The 16,838-nt window shown below is 35.0% G+C and overlaps 1 long non-coding RNA gene across 4 annotated transcripts; it reads right to left on the bottom strand.

The window, feature by feature from the left end:
- Positions 1 to 6,853: 6,853 nt before the first annotated feature.
- LOC145217398 (uncharacterized) lies at positions 6,854 to 15,524 on the bottom strand. Of its 4 annotated transcripts, none has more exons than XR_013857378.1 (4): positions 13,561 to 15,524; positions 13,138 to 13,372; positions 12,630 to 12,857; positions 6,854 to 12,546 (listed from the first exon to the last, which is right to left on the bottom strand). It is a non-coding gene; the product is annotated as an uncharacterized LOC145217398 (long non-coding RNA). The 4 variants fall into 4 exon arrangements; XR_013857379.1 differs by lacking the exon at positions 12,630 to 12,857 and having other exon boundaries at positions 6,854 to 10,880; positions 11,884 to 12,546; positions 13,561 to 15,502; XR_013857377.1 differs by lacking the exon at positions 12,630 to 12,857 and having other exon boundaries at positions 6,854 to 12,130; positions 12,333 to 12,546; positions 13,561 to 15,487.
- Between the last annotated feature and the right edge of the window lie 1,314 nt (positions 15,525 to 16,838).

Below are 16,838 nucleotides of genomic sequence, written 5' to 3' on the forward strand. Positions count from 1 at the left end.
CTATGCGAGATGGCAGTGCCGGATTAACCATTAGGCAAAATAGGCACGTGCCTACAGGCCAGTCAAAAGTCCAGGCCTTTTTTTGATTTGGCAACACTGATAGTTCCATTTTTTTTAGTTGGCAAACTTGATTTTTGGATCACTTTTAAAATGTGCCTACAGGCCCGCAGACCCTTAATCCTGCGCTGCGAGATGGATGTTACTACATACTTTCTAATGTTTAATGTAGATATACAATCAAATACTAACAGTTTCAGCATTTTGCAATTTGTACGTTTGTTGGATTTCAAACCTTATTAGTAGCAAGGGTTTGCTCCATATTCTAAAACACTACTTACACGGACACTCGAGTATCAAACATGACATTATCAGGATTACTAGACTGTTGTAAACTAATCTAGGTTTGTAGCAAGATGTCAAGACATTGAATATGTTACGTTTCAAAATCTTCCGAACTTAGAAGCTTTTACCTTAAGAAAAACATGAATTTTAACTTTACAGCGTTGGGAAGCACTGTTGAACAATTTTAAAATCATTAGGCTACTGCAGTAAACCTTCATGAACAAACATGCGGCTGGTGATAACGTACGTGTTTCCAGATAACGAAGTCAGCTTATCGGACGTTCAAACAATAAGATTCCGACCTTTGCTACTTTCTGTTTAGGCTAGCGCACATTAGTTGATGTTGGTGGCAGGTGCGCAGCAAGACATTCAACAGAATTTTTAGCCGATTGCACCGAAAAATACAATGTCAGCATGTGTTAAGACAAAATGCGCTGAGGATTGTATGTTTGCGAACATTGGTCGAATTCGAGGTTGTTGTTTTCTTGCAAGTAAACTGGGGTTAAAGGAATATATGTGGTAACATAGGTCAACGAAAAAAGAATTGGGGGAGGAAACTCGCGGTCACACTCTGTAAACTCGACATATATTTATAAAAAAATCTTTCGGCTGCCTAAAATGTATAATTTAATGTCGAATAACAAAATGCAAAGTATGTATTCTTTCCATATGCTACAACAGGTTTGATATTTAAATTGAATGCTTTAGGATCGCGAAAGACAAACCATTTGCAAATTCTGCAGAGATTAAAAATGTCTCCGACTTACGCAAATAGCGATGCAAGAGTTTACGAAAGCATTAAAATTGTTCTGTTTAGCCTATTAAAACGTTGCTATAATTTAAAGTTTTTGATGAATTAATGTTGTCATCATAGTGCTTTTTGAAACCTTTTGATAATCAAAGGCTATTTGTGCCAATTACGTTTTGCTTTAAATCAGATACTACTGCAACTGTTTATGAAGAAAATATTGAACGAGAGAGTCCAACAGTCAGTACGCTATTATTATTATTAGGACAGGATATTCGTTTGCTTTTTACCCGTTCACATTATGCTGACTCTTAGGGTAGACTAATCCAACACACCGTATCTCTTACTCCTTAAATAAACAAACTAATCGCTGCTCAACTAAATCAATGTGACGTCGAACTATACATTAAAGTTTCCAAATCTATGTTTTCGACAAAGTACAACGGGTCCTACTTGCACTTTTGGGCAAACCACGCAAATACTGCGATTTAATAGCCTATGTATTGTTTTGTTACGTCACATACGAAAGCAAAGAATAGTAATTGTTCGCGAACAATATTTGAAATAAAAGTCCAAATCCGATAAAACATTATAATGCAGTGAAGACGACTAATTCTTCGAAAAACACAGAAAACAAGTCTAGCAGTTTCAAATTAGATGCTAGCCTAAAGCGATACGTTTACCCAATTTTTTACTTTTTTGTTGTTGCTTCAACTTTTATGTCAAGTTGCGGATGTGCACTGAAATACTGCCTAATATGCAGATATAGCTGAAAACCCGTCTCTTCAAAAGTTCAAAGGTTGTCGCTTGTCATTATATTCTTGGTGTGTGTTCTCATAATCCATGCTGCTTTGGGACTAGTTTTTGGAAATCTTAATTTTACCAAAACCAGGTTCGTACATTCAAACAGACTAATCTCATTTTGCTCTTTGAAAGTTAACTCGTAACTATTGAAATTTGCTGATCGAAATTGATATTGCATCTTAAGTCTTCTCTTAACACGTTAGTGGACTTGTTGCAGAACGTTAATGAAGAAATTCATCAAAGTAAGTTGAACAACACAAAATTATTATGAATCTCCTTGATGAATTCTAAAAACCATTTTTTGAAAGTATATATTGAAGTTAAATTATTACTGTTGGAGCTGACTTTATACAACTTTTTTTGGGAAAACTTCTGTTTTTTTCACGAGTTTAAACTAATACAATTAGTATCGGTTTATATATTAATAAGCTTTCTTAAAAAATGGCTATAAACCCAACCATACACATGAACACGAGGGTAAGTATTTACAATTTATAACGACAATTTTTTGTTTTATTGTTATACTGTTTTATTGCTTTTTTGTGATTTAGCACTCAATTTTACATCGATCTCAAGAAACTGATCATAGCACATGGGCGATATATATATATATTTCTTTATTTAAACAAGCAGGATTTTTTCGTCCATTGGTTTTACTGTTTGATCAGTTAGTTAAAAAAGGCAATAAGTGATCGTCAGTTTATGCCATGCTGTTTATGGTTTTGAACCACTACTAAAATTGTCGTTTTGACCAGCATTTCTTTAAAATTAGTACAATCACTGTTACATAGATATTTTACTTGCAAAGCACCACAAACTACGGCAAAGTCAATTTCGAACACAACTGAATCTGAGGCAACGAAACCTCCGCTTGGTACTTTCCCTAATCCTGCCCGTTCATGTGTTGAACTGAGCGAAGCTGGTTATCAAGGTGGAACCTATGTCAAACAACCGTCACTAACACCGTTTGAGGTACCATGTCAAACATGTTCAGCTTGATCGTAGTAAATTTCTGTGTTAAAAGTGTTTCTTTGTCCAATAAATCGTTTTAAGATGTAGGTTTTTTAAGATTTATATTTTCTGGCCCTAAACGTTTCTTGTACTTTAGGCTGACTGTGACATGATAGCTGCTGGTGGTGGATGGATTCTTGCAGCAACTATTAACGACAATTTCAATATAACAGAATCTTATGATGACTTTTGGTTTCTAACGACGTCAAACAATAACCAGAATGTCTGGTAGACTATATTATCTGACGTTAACTAACAAAATACCCATTGCATTTTTACTTACAGATTATAAAAATTGGATAAACACAAACATATTTGGAACATTTGATACTTGCACAAGATCAGATTTCAAAAGTCAAGCTTACTTCGAATGCAAGGTGAATGAAGTGGCAAACAAAAATTCCTAATAAATTACAGCCGTACGACTTTGTAGGGAAAAGACATTATGTTACGTCATGTCCCGATATTTGTTAAAATTTTATGTGGTAAATTTATATACGTTTTTGGTTATACAATTTTATAACTGAGCTTATCATGTTTAGCAAACCTAGTTATTTCATGAACTTAAGATTTCACACACACATAAAAAAACAATCACTTGGATTTGTATCGTACCCTTATTCTTTGAATTCGATTGTGTTAATTCAGCAATTAATTGGAACCCCGATCATCGTAAATCTTCCATTTCTCTTGGGTATCAAACCTGGGTTGGAAAGCAATGTTTAATTTTCACCTCTATTTAAACCAGTTTGCTTTTTATTCTGCAAACTTTTTATCCCGATGTGAATTCGACGTTGGGTCGACTTGAGGCAAATTCAACCGACATCGCAAGTTTCATCACTGATTTCTATTTTTATGACTACGGTACATCTCCTTATTTGATATATGATAGTAACTTGTATGCAGATTACGGCATGGAGGTCATTGTCATTGCCAAACTTTCCTAAAATTGTAATAGTTTCTTTTTTTAAATTTAGATCACCTTCGATACAGACGGATGTTTTGATTCAGACGGAATTAATTCTAATTGTCAAAACTCCACAGTGTATTATAGACAAAGTTGCGGGTAAGTTAACAAGTGAATAGTTTTGCACTTCCTACTAAAATTTATCTTTTGAAACATATAGATGTGATCGCAGTAATATCATATATTCAAGCCGAAAAATTTACCCATTCTTTGTCTTGTTTGCTGGGGGAAACTTTGATCATAGCAACATTTACTTCAATTTTCATGTAAGTTAAAATTTAAGAAGTATTCAAAAATTTAAAATGAATGCTCCATTACTGAAAATCCCAATTGCATTCACGTCGACCATCGTCAGATCCATTAAATAGATCCGGTGAAAATCACACTCTAAACAATTTCTTTTTATATTATGAAGCTATGGGTCATCGTATGCCAGTTTGTGTGATGTTTGATTTTACGTTAATAATGCGGAGGTAACTTGTTTGCGTGGTATGTTTCTACTTCAATAACTATGGCGTCATTTACTCAAAATATTTGAAGTATTGAAATACATGTAGCTATTAACCAAACAGAAGTCATTGTAAATTCAGGATTTATACGAAAGAGAAGTTTCTAGATAGAAGATTCCTATGGTTTAGGTATATAAATTTTGTTTGCTGATAATTTCGCAGAATTGGAAATCATCTGGTATGCCACAAATACATTTCATGTACGATTTTTCGGATCCAGAGGACTATTATTTTCAATGGAGAATTAATGATCCGGTGTCCAATTCACTTTTCGGTTACACAATGATTTCATGGTAAACTAAATAAAAGTTGACATTGGATAGTTTACGGTTTAATTCCAAAATCGATTCAGCACATATTTTCAGGGTGGGTGTAGGAATGATTCATGAAATAGAATTGAACGCTGTCACCTACAAAATGTTGGAAATTGTCTCAGAATCGAATCAATATTGTGAGCTCACGCAATGTTTTGTTTACAAAATTTGCATTTTAATTGATTTTAATATATATTTGCGCTAATCCATTTTGGGTAATCTGCATTTATTTAGCGTATACCTTTCCATACATGACAAAGGTTGGTTACTATTTTGAATTGTTGTTGAACTTTCAACAAGCGTAATATATTTAATATATGATTGTGCCGTAATCGCTGGTCTGTAAAAAAAGCTTCCCAGCATAAAATTTATCCCCACTTCATCGTGAGAACTGCGTAAGAATCCAAAATAAGGAATAATTTTATCATTTTAGATCCGGATTGCTTTCATAATGATGATGACGTACTTTCAGTACCAGTCAAATTTTCTATCGGAAACGATTTAGTGGTTAACTCGATGCTGCCACCAAGCGTAAAACCTCTACCGACCGGTTTTGTTCAGTTTCGTGCTTATGGAAGAAGTGGGAGCGTCTACGCAATGTGCCCTGCTGTTAAGTAAGTCTAGTGGCAATCAACCAATCGAAAATCCAAATACCGTTAGTAACGTTTCCCTAACTGCTGTTTTTCTCACAAAAGTTGACACTACATTAGTTTGTTAACTATAAAAAGAGACAATAAAATGTTTTTTGAGTTCAATAGGTTTTGTCATTGCATATTTAAAATCATATTTTTAGAGTAAACGATTGGCTAAGTGAATTTGTTTGTATTGGTGGAATGAACAATCCAAATTCTTCCTACGTAGATGACTGCAATGATTTTACAAGTATACTATCAGACTGTTCTCCATATTAATTATTTTATTGTAATTTTGTTTTTAATCAATGCAGATTGGAACGGATTACCAGGTACCTCGATGAACAAAACGACTCCAGTTGATTATGCTTTTGGAATAATTTCTAATGTGTTTGCTAATCGGCTATCAATTACTTTGTGTTCATGTTTAATCACTACATCATGCATTGTTGCATAACGGTATGTTTTGTTGCGTTTGTCAGTATCCTTTGTTTTGTTTTTAAATTATTAAAGGCCGATTGTGTTGAACATTCAGTTAAGTTTATTTCTCTTGGTTATAGCGACACAAAAACACTAATACAATCACCAAGACGGAAATAGATTCGCAACCTTAAAGCGTTGTGGGGCCCTTAACAGTGGCGGTTACAATTGTTGTATAATTACTAAACGCGGCTTACTAACATGTAAATTACTACACTTTACATCATTTCGTAAAATCGACAGAAACGCTTTTTTGCATGCAATTAGCTGCTGCAACCTGATTAATTAGTATTAAAGTTAAACATGTAACAGTATTGGTTTTGAAACAGTACTGCCTGCCTACATGAAGAACCGAAATCATAAACTTTACTTGTAAAATATATAGAAGCAAATATCTCAGGACGCGTGGTCATATTTGTCGACAGGCTAAAAATTCAAGATCAATATCTTTCCTTTAGGAATCATTTGCAAATATCTTAAAAAACCTTATCCAAGTAGGACAGACTCAACTGCGACGTTGAGTAGGTTCCTATGAGCATAAAGCTTGGTGTTGCATAGAATATTACGACTATATCGGTTGCAGGTAGAAGGATATTCTGAACAGTTTTAAATATCAACATGTTTTATTATATGCCTAAATGACTGATAAAACATTTAACAAATTTGTAGCTCTTCCAGCAGTTTTTATTATAAGATGCCGTCGTTTCGATGATACGAGACACCTTCATCAGTTATATCAAATTAAAAACACAAAGTTGTCATAAAGCAACAAGAGAGATAAAACACAAAAAACGCAGTGGCAGCTATCGGAAGTTCTACAAATTGGCCTGGCAGCAACAGTATATTTACTTAAAACAATGTTGTTAAAACAGTCATACGATCACACTCCAATAGATTCTACTTTTTGTGTTTGCTATATGTAAGTTCTTTGCATTTGAAAAGTTGTTTAGTAGAAAGCGTTGGTGCCATATTCTAAAACACAATTTTACGAACACTCGGATTTAACACATAACATTAGCAGGATTACTAGACTGGTTTTAAACTAATTTAGGTTTGTGTTGTACAATTCATACATAAAAGCCCAACGTGAAACTGCAAAACATTAAGTCCGGAGATTTTTACGACTTTAACAAACATTGGACAACTTTGCCACGGTTTTTTTGTACATCATTTGTGATAACGACCCTTTTAAAGCGATAGGTTTATTACCGTTGAAATCACTTAAACGTCATGTACATTACTTTCTGTTTAGCATTTGGAAAACGATGGGTCAGCAGTCATTTAAAACAGTGCTTTTCAACCGGGTGTATTGTACACCCCAGGGTGTACCATAATTTTTAAAGGGTGTACCACTTTGATGGGGTGTACTGGGGTGTACCAGATACAAAATAAAATATACCCATGACTAGGTATCACAATAGGCAGGTTTCAGTTTAACAGACTGACTGGAGTGTACAATATATGGCACAACATGCATATCAATTAGTGTACGTAGATTTTGAGATACAAAACTCTATTTGTGACGTCATAGTTTAACATTTCATTTCATAATCGATGTTAATGGTAGTTCATTTTGAAGTAGAAAGTGGATTATGGCTTGTTGGTATTTTGCTCATCATTATTTCTGTTAGGACCACAGAATCAGTGTGTTACAGGGTTGAACATTTTTTTCACTGGGGTGTACAAATTTTGAGTGAACGTTGAAAGGGTGTACCGCTTCAAAAAAGGTTGACAAGCACTGATTTAAAACAGTCAATAAATGTAACTCTTTGCATGATATAAGATTAAGTGATTTGAAGAGATGATATGCGTTGTGTATTTATTAGTTTAATCCAATTCACCTTTTGTTAAAATATACACACATGTTAAGAAATGTGAATACCTTTCAATTTAAATAGGAAATGCAAGAAAAGATTGAAACACATCAGTAATTAAGAATTCTAACTGAAATGAACTGTGAGAAACTTTTAGGATATTGTCTACAATTACACTACGTCTTATCCATTGTGTGACTTGGCCCTGCTATATTTGTAATATTTTGTTAAAGTCATCTCAGCAGAATTAAACGAAATAAGATCAAAATGGATTCAGACTACAGACGTATCTTAGTAATAAAATATTGAGACTAGAAAAGGGTAAAGGGTGGAACCTTTACGATTTCGACACAATGCTTTGTAAGGTGTAATTCGTAGTAACGAGCACTTTCTGTCACTTGTGGATTGTTTCTGCTGTCTGTACTGCTTGTGAGAAGAGAAATACGTGTACTGAGTAGTTGCACAACAATACTTTACTTACCAAATACCACAGCAAGACTCTTTTTTCTCAGTCTCAAGCTGTATGTTAATGATACATACATCAAAAGTCAACATAAAATCAGATCAATTGAAATGCATACCTTTTAGTTTCAAAGTTGGATATCAGCAAATGATATGTTGTCATATTGTAATTAGACCTATGTAAAATTAAAACCAAAGAGCTATTCGCCAAATATGTCACACCCAATTTCACTGATCCGTTTTGTCAGTTGTTTTTGCGACAAGGCAAACACGCATTCTGTTCTTTGTGTGACTCAAATACTATTAAGAGACTATTTTTTAAGCAGGTTGTAAAACAAGGAGGTAGAAAGACCTCTCTAAAGGTTTATTGGCAAACAAATTTTCAGAAAACTATTTGTTCTACCTCAAAGACTAAGACTTTCGGTTTGAGCTGACACATATTGTAGCTGTAGCAATGTTGTTTCCTTTGCTTTATTCCACAATTGCTTGCAAGCAGAAAGCAGACAAAGAAGCTATAGTTGTCCAAAATACGAATTTAGTAAAAGGTAATATTGTGAGTATCTTAGATTAGTAGAACAGTCTTGCCTAGTGTCTATGCATCGAAATATAAGGAATAATGTAAGGACATTATAGACAATGAACAAAAAAGAAACATATTTCAAAGTTGACGGGCAAACTTAATCAAGGTCTTTTTCCGACGTTCTTACATCGAAAATAAGCAAACATTTTTTATGCCAAATATTTTTTAATTTGTGTCTAAGAGATTTCTCAGATTTAGAAAAGTTATTAATGTTCAAATCATGGCGCATATTTACATAAATCATGGTGATGACACGTACGAAACGGTCGGAATTAAAGAAGGACACGCGATGAAACAAACTCTCAAAAGAGAACCAGGTATTTCAAACTTTAGCGCTCTTTTAATGTATGATTTAATATGGTATATAAAGCAAATTTTGTTACGACAGAAAGTCGACCAGGATTCTCAAACATATACGAGGAATCATCATCAAATGCTCGTAATGTAACAGGATTGCGGCAAAATGAAACTACAACAAGAGATAAAACTACTCACGATTTTAGTAAGTTCTCAATAAATTCCTTTTAGCAAGCTGGCGCCAGTTTTTTTAGTTGCTTTTTTATTTTGAGTTAAGGTCAACCATACAGTAAGATTTTTAAAGATAAGTCTTGTGAAGTAAGTCTCAAGCTCTGTAACCTAAGTTCGGAGAAAGAGTAGGTCGACGTTAATGGTCGTTAGTTAAGATAAATTTAAAACTCAATATGAAACCGAAGAGCTGTAGCAATTACACATTTACAAATGTTCAATATTTTTAGGCAATAAAAGTGCTCAATCACGTCACGAAACACCTAAAAAAATGTTGGAATATGCGAGAGGTGTGCCATCTGAATACAGTCTTGGTGTTGGTGGTTGTGATTCTGGCTGCTTTGGGACTCATTTTCGGCATAATCAATTTCACAAAAAGTCAGGTGACTCAGCAGAAAGAAAATATCAACTGCCTCTGTAACTATGGTTATTAAAGTTGTTTCTGTTTGTCTTGTTTCAGAACGCAGAAAAAGCAAAATCTGAAAGTAAGAGTTTCAAATTGTTTTTTTCATCTGTGAAAATTTTATAGTTGGTAGCGTTAAAAAAGTACTTAATTTACTTCTGGTAAATGCTTAATAAATAAACACTAAACCAGAGAATGGCAAGAATAAACTTGGTCTTTGGGAATATCGCCCTTTTATAAAGCAAAATGAAAACAAATTATCCATGAAAAGTTTTAGCACCACACACAACTGAACAAACAACTAACACAACTGAATCAGTGACAACAAAACCACAATTTGGTACTTTCCCCAATCCTGCCAGTTCATGTATTGAACTGAGAGACGCTGGATTTAAAGATGGAATCTACGTCATAAAACCGTCACATACAGCATTTGAGGTAAATAATGTTTTGTTTGCGTTTCAAAAGTCATTTGCTGAAACAAAATTATCCATTACTTTAAAGCAGATGCTTTATTCAACAGCAGTGCAATAAGACCACCCAACAATAAAAACGCGCTTGTAAGGCAACAACGTCACCGCGAGAAAACGGCATAACGCACGTTTTGATAAACACGAATGTAAACATGCAAAAGTGGTCGCCATAACTTTAAATTAAGCTTTCACGAGTAATAAAAATTCAATCAGTTGAAAGCTATAGAAAAAGTTGGTCACATTTGGTTTTAACTTCAGGTTTACTGTGACATGAAAGCTGCCGGTGGTGGATGGATTCTCGCGGCCACAATTAACGACAGGAATTTCAATATGACTGAAGCTTATGGTGGATCGTGGTTTCTTGCCACGTCAAACAATTACCAGAATTACATGAGTTAGTTTGACAACGTTACATCAATGGCAAAAGCTTATTATTAGCTTGTTAATTCCAGATTACCAAAATTGGATGAACAGAAATTATTTTGGAACATTCGCTACATGCACAAGATCAGATTTTAAAAGCCAAGCTTATTATGAATATCAGGCAAATATAATGTGGTGTGAAATTCGTACTTTTTTTGTAAAACGGAGAAAATCTTTTAGGGAAAAAACATTATGTTACGTCATGTTCCAAACCAAACACCACTGCAGGCCAGCAGGGAAAAGAGTTTTCTGCAATATCAAACTGAAAACGGTTTTATGACAAATTACGGAGGGAGTTTGCATACAATTTACAATTGTCATTATCCGTTGAATCCAAGAAGTGGTAATATACTTAACTTTTGCGATATTTTCTTCTTAGTTCTCATTTTTTGCCTGCACATTAAACATGTGAGTAAGTAAAATGGTAATATAGGCGGCGAATGAGATTGTTGGCGGGACAGGGTTAAAAGTGATCTTTGCATGGATGATTTGTTTGATTACAGTTCTGGATTAGTTTAATTTACTAATGACATTCCCTATTTTAGCTTTTTTCCCCGATGTGAATTCAATGTTGGATCGCCTTGCTGCAAAATCCACAGAAATCACAAGTCTAATTTCGAACTTCTATTTTTACGATTATGGCACTGATTCGGACAGCTTGCGTGATAGCAATTTGTATGATTATTATTATTATGAAGGAATGCGGGTAAGTTAACTGCATGACCGTATTATTGTGAAATTACAAATAAAAAGTGTTGACACAGATTTACTTCCGCACAAGCCAATCTTGCTATCCAAGCTTGTACCAAGCAAACTGTCAAACAGGCTACTTGCAGTATGAGTTGGATTATAAGTAAGTCTAATATTGATTTGGTTTTAAGTTTAACCGGTTTCACGCCAAGTTTTGCTCTTTGCCAAACATTACAGATGTGATCTCGGCAATACGAAAAGATCGAGCCGAAAAACGCATCCCTTCTTTGCCTTGTTTTCTGTAGGAAACTTTGATAGCTGTTTTTACAACATGTTGCTTTGGGTAGGGGATGTTGTATAAATAATTTGTTAGAATTTGTTTCTTTATGGTTGATCTGTTTAGGTACATTCTGGTCGAGCAAATACTGATTCAATAGTTTTGTATAAGGGAAATCACACTTTCAACAGTTTCTTTTTACATTATGAAGCACAATGTAGAAATGGGACTTTGCATGCCAGCTTGTGTGATGTCTGGTTTTATGTCATTAATACTGAGGTACGTTGGTTTCTTCACTTTAGACTTTTTTATGCTTATCCACTAACAAAAATAGGCAAAACATAGACTTGTGTTGTTAACGTACAACATTACATCATAATCATATTAACGCAACTAGCTTGTTGTTTATCACGCAGAATTGGAACTCACTTGGAACGCCTTTAACAGAACCGTACAACTATATATCCTCAAGATGGTATGAATTTGGATGGAGAATTCGTGAAGCTGTATCCAACACACTTTTTGGTTACACAATGGTTTCAAGGTAAACTGTTGATCACTGCAGGATGTGAAGTGATATTACTAATACAGACATCGTTATATTTTTGTTACATTTGAATTTCCCCCATAGAAAAAATGCTACTTTGATTACCGAATCGGAGATCAACACTGTTACCTACAAGATATTGCAAATTATTTCAGAAACTGACAATTTCTGTAAGTTAAACATTTTAGAAACACTCAATCTCCAAGTTTGTTTTGTTAACAAAATTTTTGCAATCGGTTTTGAATCATTCACAATTGATCCAATTATAACTATCCTAAACCAATCGTCTCCTTTATGCATTATTCTTTATGTAAATCAATATTTTAGTCACCGTGTTTCAGGTCCGGATTGCTCTTACGATGATGACGTACTTTCAGTACCAGTTCAATTTTCGATCGGAAACGATTCAGTGGTTAACTCGATGCTGCCACAAAGTGTAAAACCTCTACCGACCGGTTTTGTTCAGCTTCGTGCTTATGGAAGAAGTGGGGGCGTCTACGCAATGTGTCCTGCTGTTAAGTAAGTCCCTCTTCAGGTACATCATACTGTATAAAAATACAACTGTAAATATAGTTGATTTAAAATAAACATTAAAAAGTTAATGGGCTCTTATTGGAGCCTAACATACGCGAAATCTGAATTGTTTAGAGTGAACGATTGGAGAAGTGAATTTGTGTGTATTGGAGGAATGAAGAATCCAGACTCTCTCTACTTGGATGATTGCAATGATTTCACAATTAAATAACTTTTTCTTTTCCATTTGGGTTTTTCAATAAAACATATTTGATAAAAATAGATTGGAATGGATTACCAAACACCGTGATGCAAGAAACGACTCCAGTTGATTATGCTCATTCTAAGAGAGATTTGGATTCAACAATTATGATGTTTTATCGATAAATATGTTCTGAATCATTGCATTAACTATCTTTATGATGAAAATGTAGTGCTAGTTATTGTACATTTCTAATCAATTAATGTGATTTTTTTCTTACGCTTTTAGTAACCTTGTACTATTCGCGTTTAACATGTTTTTGTCCAGCATTAATCACAACTTTCTGCGCTATAAATGATTTTGCTATTGTTACTTAAATAATTTGTGCAAATGCAACAACGGCATGGTGGTCAAAACTTACTTCTGCAGTGAGTCTGTGCAAATGCGAAGGCAAGACACTGTAGCGATTGCGACATAGTTTGAGCTATCTTTGCAATAATTGTTTACCAAAGTAGCTCGTTTTTGACTCGCTGGCTCAAAGGCTGCAAGGAAGTTAAAATGCATAGCAACCAAATCCCACTGTATTGACAAATCGTGTTCGGACTGCTGTACCCTAGCCAAACCACAGGAGTGCATTTTTTTGCCTTACTTGTTGCCTATAAAAAAAGAACAAAATATAAATATTGGCGACAGATTTTCGCGAATGCTTACCAACTCTGTTAAATGAATAAAATAAAAATAAAAGACAACTGTAGAGGGTCAAGTTGTCCACTCATTTGTTGTTAGTCGAGCGAAAGCAGTGGTTATCAAAAATACAACAACAAAATTTATCCGAGCTTTTTACCTGTCGATATTTTTTTATCTATTTTTGTGTGAAGGTAAAGTAGCTTCATCTAGTTGTAAAACAACAAAAAAATCCTTTAATTCAAATCATCAACAATGTCGTTTAGTTTGACAAAAGTAATTTTAAGTTTGTAAATTTAAAAAACGTTTGCGCATTCGTTCGGTAAAAGAGATATATTTCACTGTACAATGTAGCTATGATAGCATGTGTTATGTCATGAAACTGTAATATCATGAATTATGTCACATAGGAAAGAAAATGCGAAGATATTTTTTCGCCTGATGTGCATTTTTGAACTTTTAGAAAACACTTTCCACTTTGCAACAACAATAACACTTTCCCATTTGCAACTACAACACTTTCCACTTTGCAACAGCTAAACAACACTTTTCACTTTGCAGCAGCTAACCAACACTTTCCACTGAACGGCAACTAAACACTTTCCATTGGACAAACACAACAACGGATTTTCTAGCACTGACGTTAGCTAAAAACCCTACATCATAAAACAATGTACCTCTTTATGAACAAATCTGTGCGAAATAATACGTTTTTGTTACTTGCTACTGCTGAAAACCATCCACAAGCACTACTTACAAAACGAACACAACAAAATAAACCCTAAATGACAACAACACCAGTAAATAACTTTCACTAAGTCTGAAAAACCTGACGCTTCACTGCAAAGCTTTTCTTTCTTCTCAGTACAGATTGTAGTTATAAAATAAAACACTACACCTTACGAAAGTTGCGAGCTTCACTCATCATTCAAAGTTGTTTGTTTGCTTCACAAGTAAGTAAAGTAACAAAAGAAATGTTTCAAACAATAAGCTTCCAACTGACAAGAACTCGGTCCGCAAGAGGCTAGTTCTCAAAGAGAATAGAACGTCTCTTTGTTTGCTTAGTGAATATATACCATTGTCCTTAAGATAACACTCGAGCCCGTGATTAAGAGACTTTGACCGCCTCGGAGCACGGAGATGCGGAACAGAAGAACCGCGCGTCGCAGGTATCGCCCCACGCAGCGCACGTTCAGTCAGGGTGCAAGTAAACAACTTTGACCCAGAAAAACAAGTCCTAACTTGCACAAAAACAAGTCGAAATATACAATTTATAAGTTTCGAACTAAAATATGAGACTATGAAAAAATATCTTTTACAACATTTTGAGCTGTCGCGCGGGCAGAGCCCCCGAACTTAGAATAACCAGATGGGGCTTTTTGAAATAGGCATGCTCTGCAGAAACAATACCTTCAACAGACTTAGGCAAAAAAAGATTAAATACTCTAATTTTACGGTAAACCAGTAAGGAATAAGCTACTTGCCTAATTAATCACTACTAGCTCGTTAAAAAAACCACAGAAAAGTAATAATGTAATTATTACATCATCAGCTGGTTGAGGGCACAGTTTAATCCGGACCAGTACGGTAAGTCACAGAAATCGTCAATTACATCGTAATGTCTTGGTGTGTGGTCTGCCCTTGACCTTATGACACATTTTAATGCAATAGCTTCCAAACTGTGCGTACTACTTGTAAAACATGGTTTCTGTATTTTTCTTGTTATCTAACTTCTTTTAAACCTGGCCGTCTCTACCTACACTTTTTACACTGACAACTTCTTTAAAGATTTTATTACAAAGCACTGCATGCTAAACTGCCAGCAACCAGTTTAGGAATAAATTATTAGTTTATTTTAACACTGTTAATCCTACGTAGCAACAATTTGTACACTGGAAAATCCAATTACTGCTAAGATTTACCAAATTTGTCATTCAACTGGTGTTATGCTAAACAAAACAATAGTTGTTTTTTCAAAAACTTGTATTTTTGCTGATGCTCTCGCCCACCAGAACGGAATTGCGAACACAAGCGTTCTTGAAAATCAACTGGTATTTTGTTTAGCATCACACAAGTTAAATGACAAATTTGTTAAATATGTAACCTGGTGGACGAAACGCTTGTTCAGTATTTGTACTTCTGATATATTTACCATAAATCTGTCGCCAAAATGTGTTGCAGTTTAAATCAAATGTTAAACGCCTGTCTGCAAAAAAAAAACATCTGTAGCGAATCTAAAATAGAAGCGCACCTGTTACTACAATCAAAAGAACAATAAAACAAAAAAGAGACAATTAAATAAAGCGATCTTTCCATTGTGACGATAGTTCTAGAGTGGTGTATCAATTACCGTTCACTTCAAAGAACTATTGACTTCAAAAACCGCGCAAATCGGTTTGAAACAAAGATTTTGACACATAGACGAAAAAGCTTTGTGATTTTCTGTTTTACAGCGAAATCAATTTTATACCCAACTAAAAACGGCATTGCGTTGTGACGTTTTTGCGTTTCTTTTCTCCTTTGTTTATTGTGTACTGAACTGATTGCATTCGGAAGGAGATGTAGAGTTTCTGGATGTATTACATTCATCGTCCACTCAGTCTCCGTACGGTTTTATTCTCAGAGATAAAAAAAAAAAAAAACTTCTGCATCAATCCGGATTTTTTTACAGGGTACCTCCCACCACCCCCTTCGCATTTTCAAAGCAATTGTGAAAGGCGAAGCCACGCGTCTACGTGGACTTAACGAGCAAGGTACATACTATACAGAGAGTCTCAACAAGCTAAAAACGAAATGTATTCACTCGTGTTTCCCACCTAGAACAGTTGACAAAATTTTGTCTGAGGCAGTGCACTGGACAATGGACACACCGGCACCAGTCAAAAAATCAACACTGACGGAACCATTGGTCTGGGCTACGGCTTTTCCACGACTGCTACAACAAACACATAAAGAAAAACAGCTAAAACCGAACGCAATGGTCACCTACAAGCGACGCTCAACGTTAGGCAGAATACTTACTAATTACAGGCAACTGGCATCAAACCGCACTACAAGGGAGCCCGGTATTTCAAAGCACTGAGGACACTGTGCTCGTTGCGGAAACTACAAAAATAACACGTCGATGATAAGCGTTGTAAAGGAGATAAAGACGGAAACAGAAATTTATACGTTAAGGCAATGCCTGGATTGCAACAGACACGGTATTTACATTGCGACATGCACGCTTTGTGGCGACAGATACGTTGGCCCAACGAAAAATACGTCTGCAACAAGGTGGCGTAGTCATCGTGCAGCATGGAAAAGATTTACCATCGCACAGCACCAACACAAGGATTACAAAGCCGCGCCATAGCGAACAGAAGCATATATCTGCGCTCGTTAAAAAACCAAACATCGCCCAATGTTTTTCGGTCATTTTTGCAGAACAACCTGTGC

The sequence above is a fragment of the Phallusia mammillata genome, chromosome 3 (assembly GCF_965637545.1).
Source record: "Phallusia mammillata chromosome 3, kaPhaMamm4.hap1.1, whole genome shotgun sequence".
NCBI lineage: Eukaryota > Metazoa > Chordata > Ascidiacea > Phlebobranchia > Ascidiidae > Phallusia > Phallusia mammillata.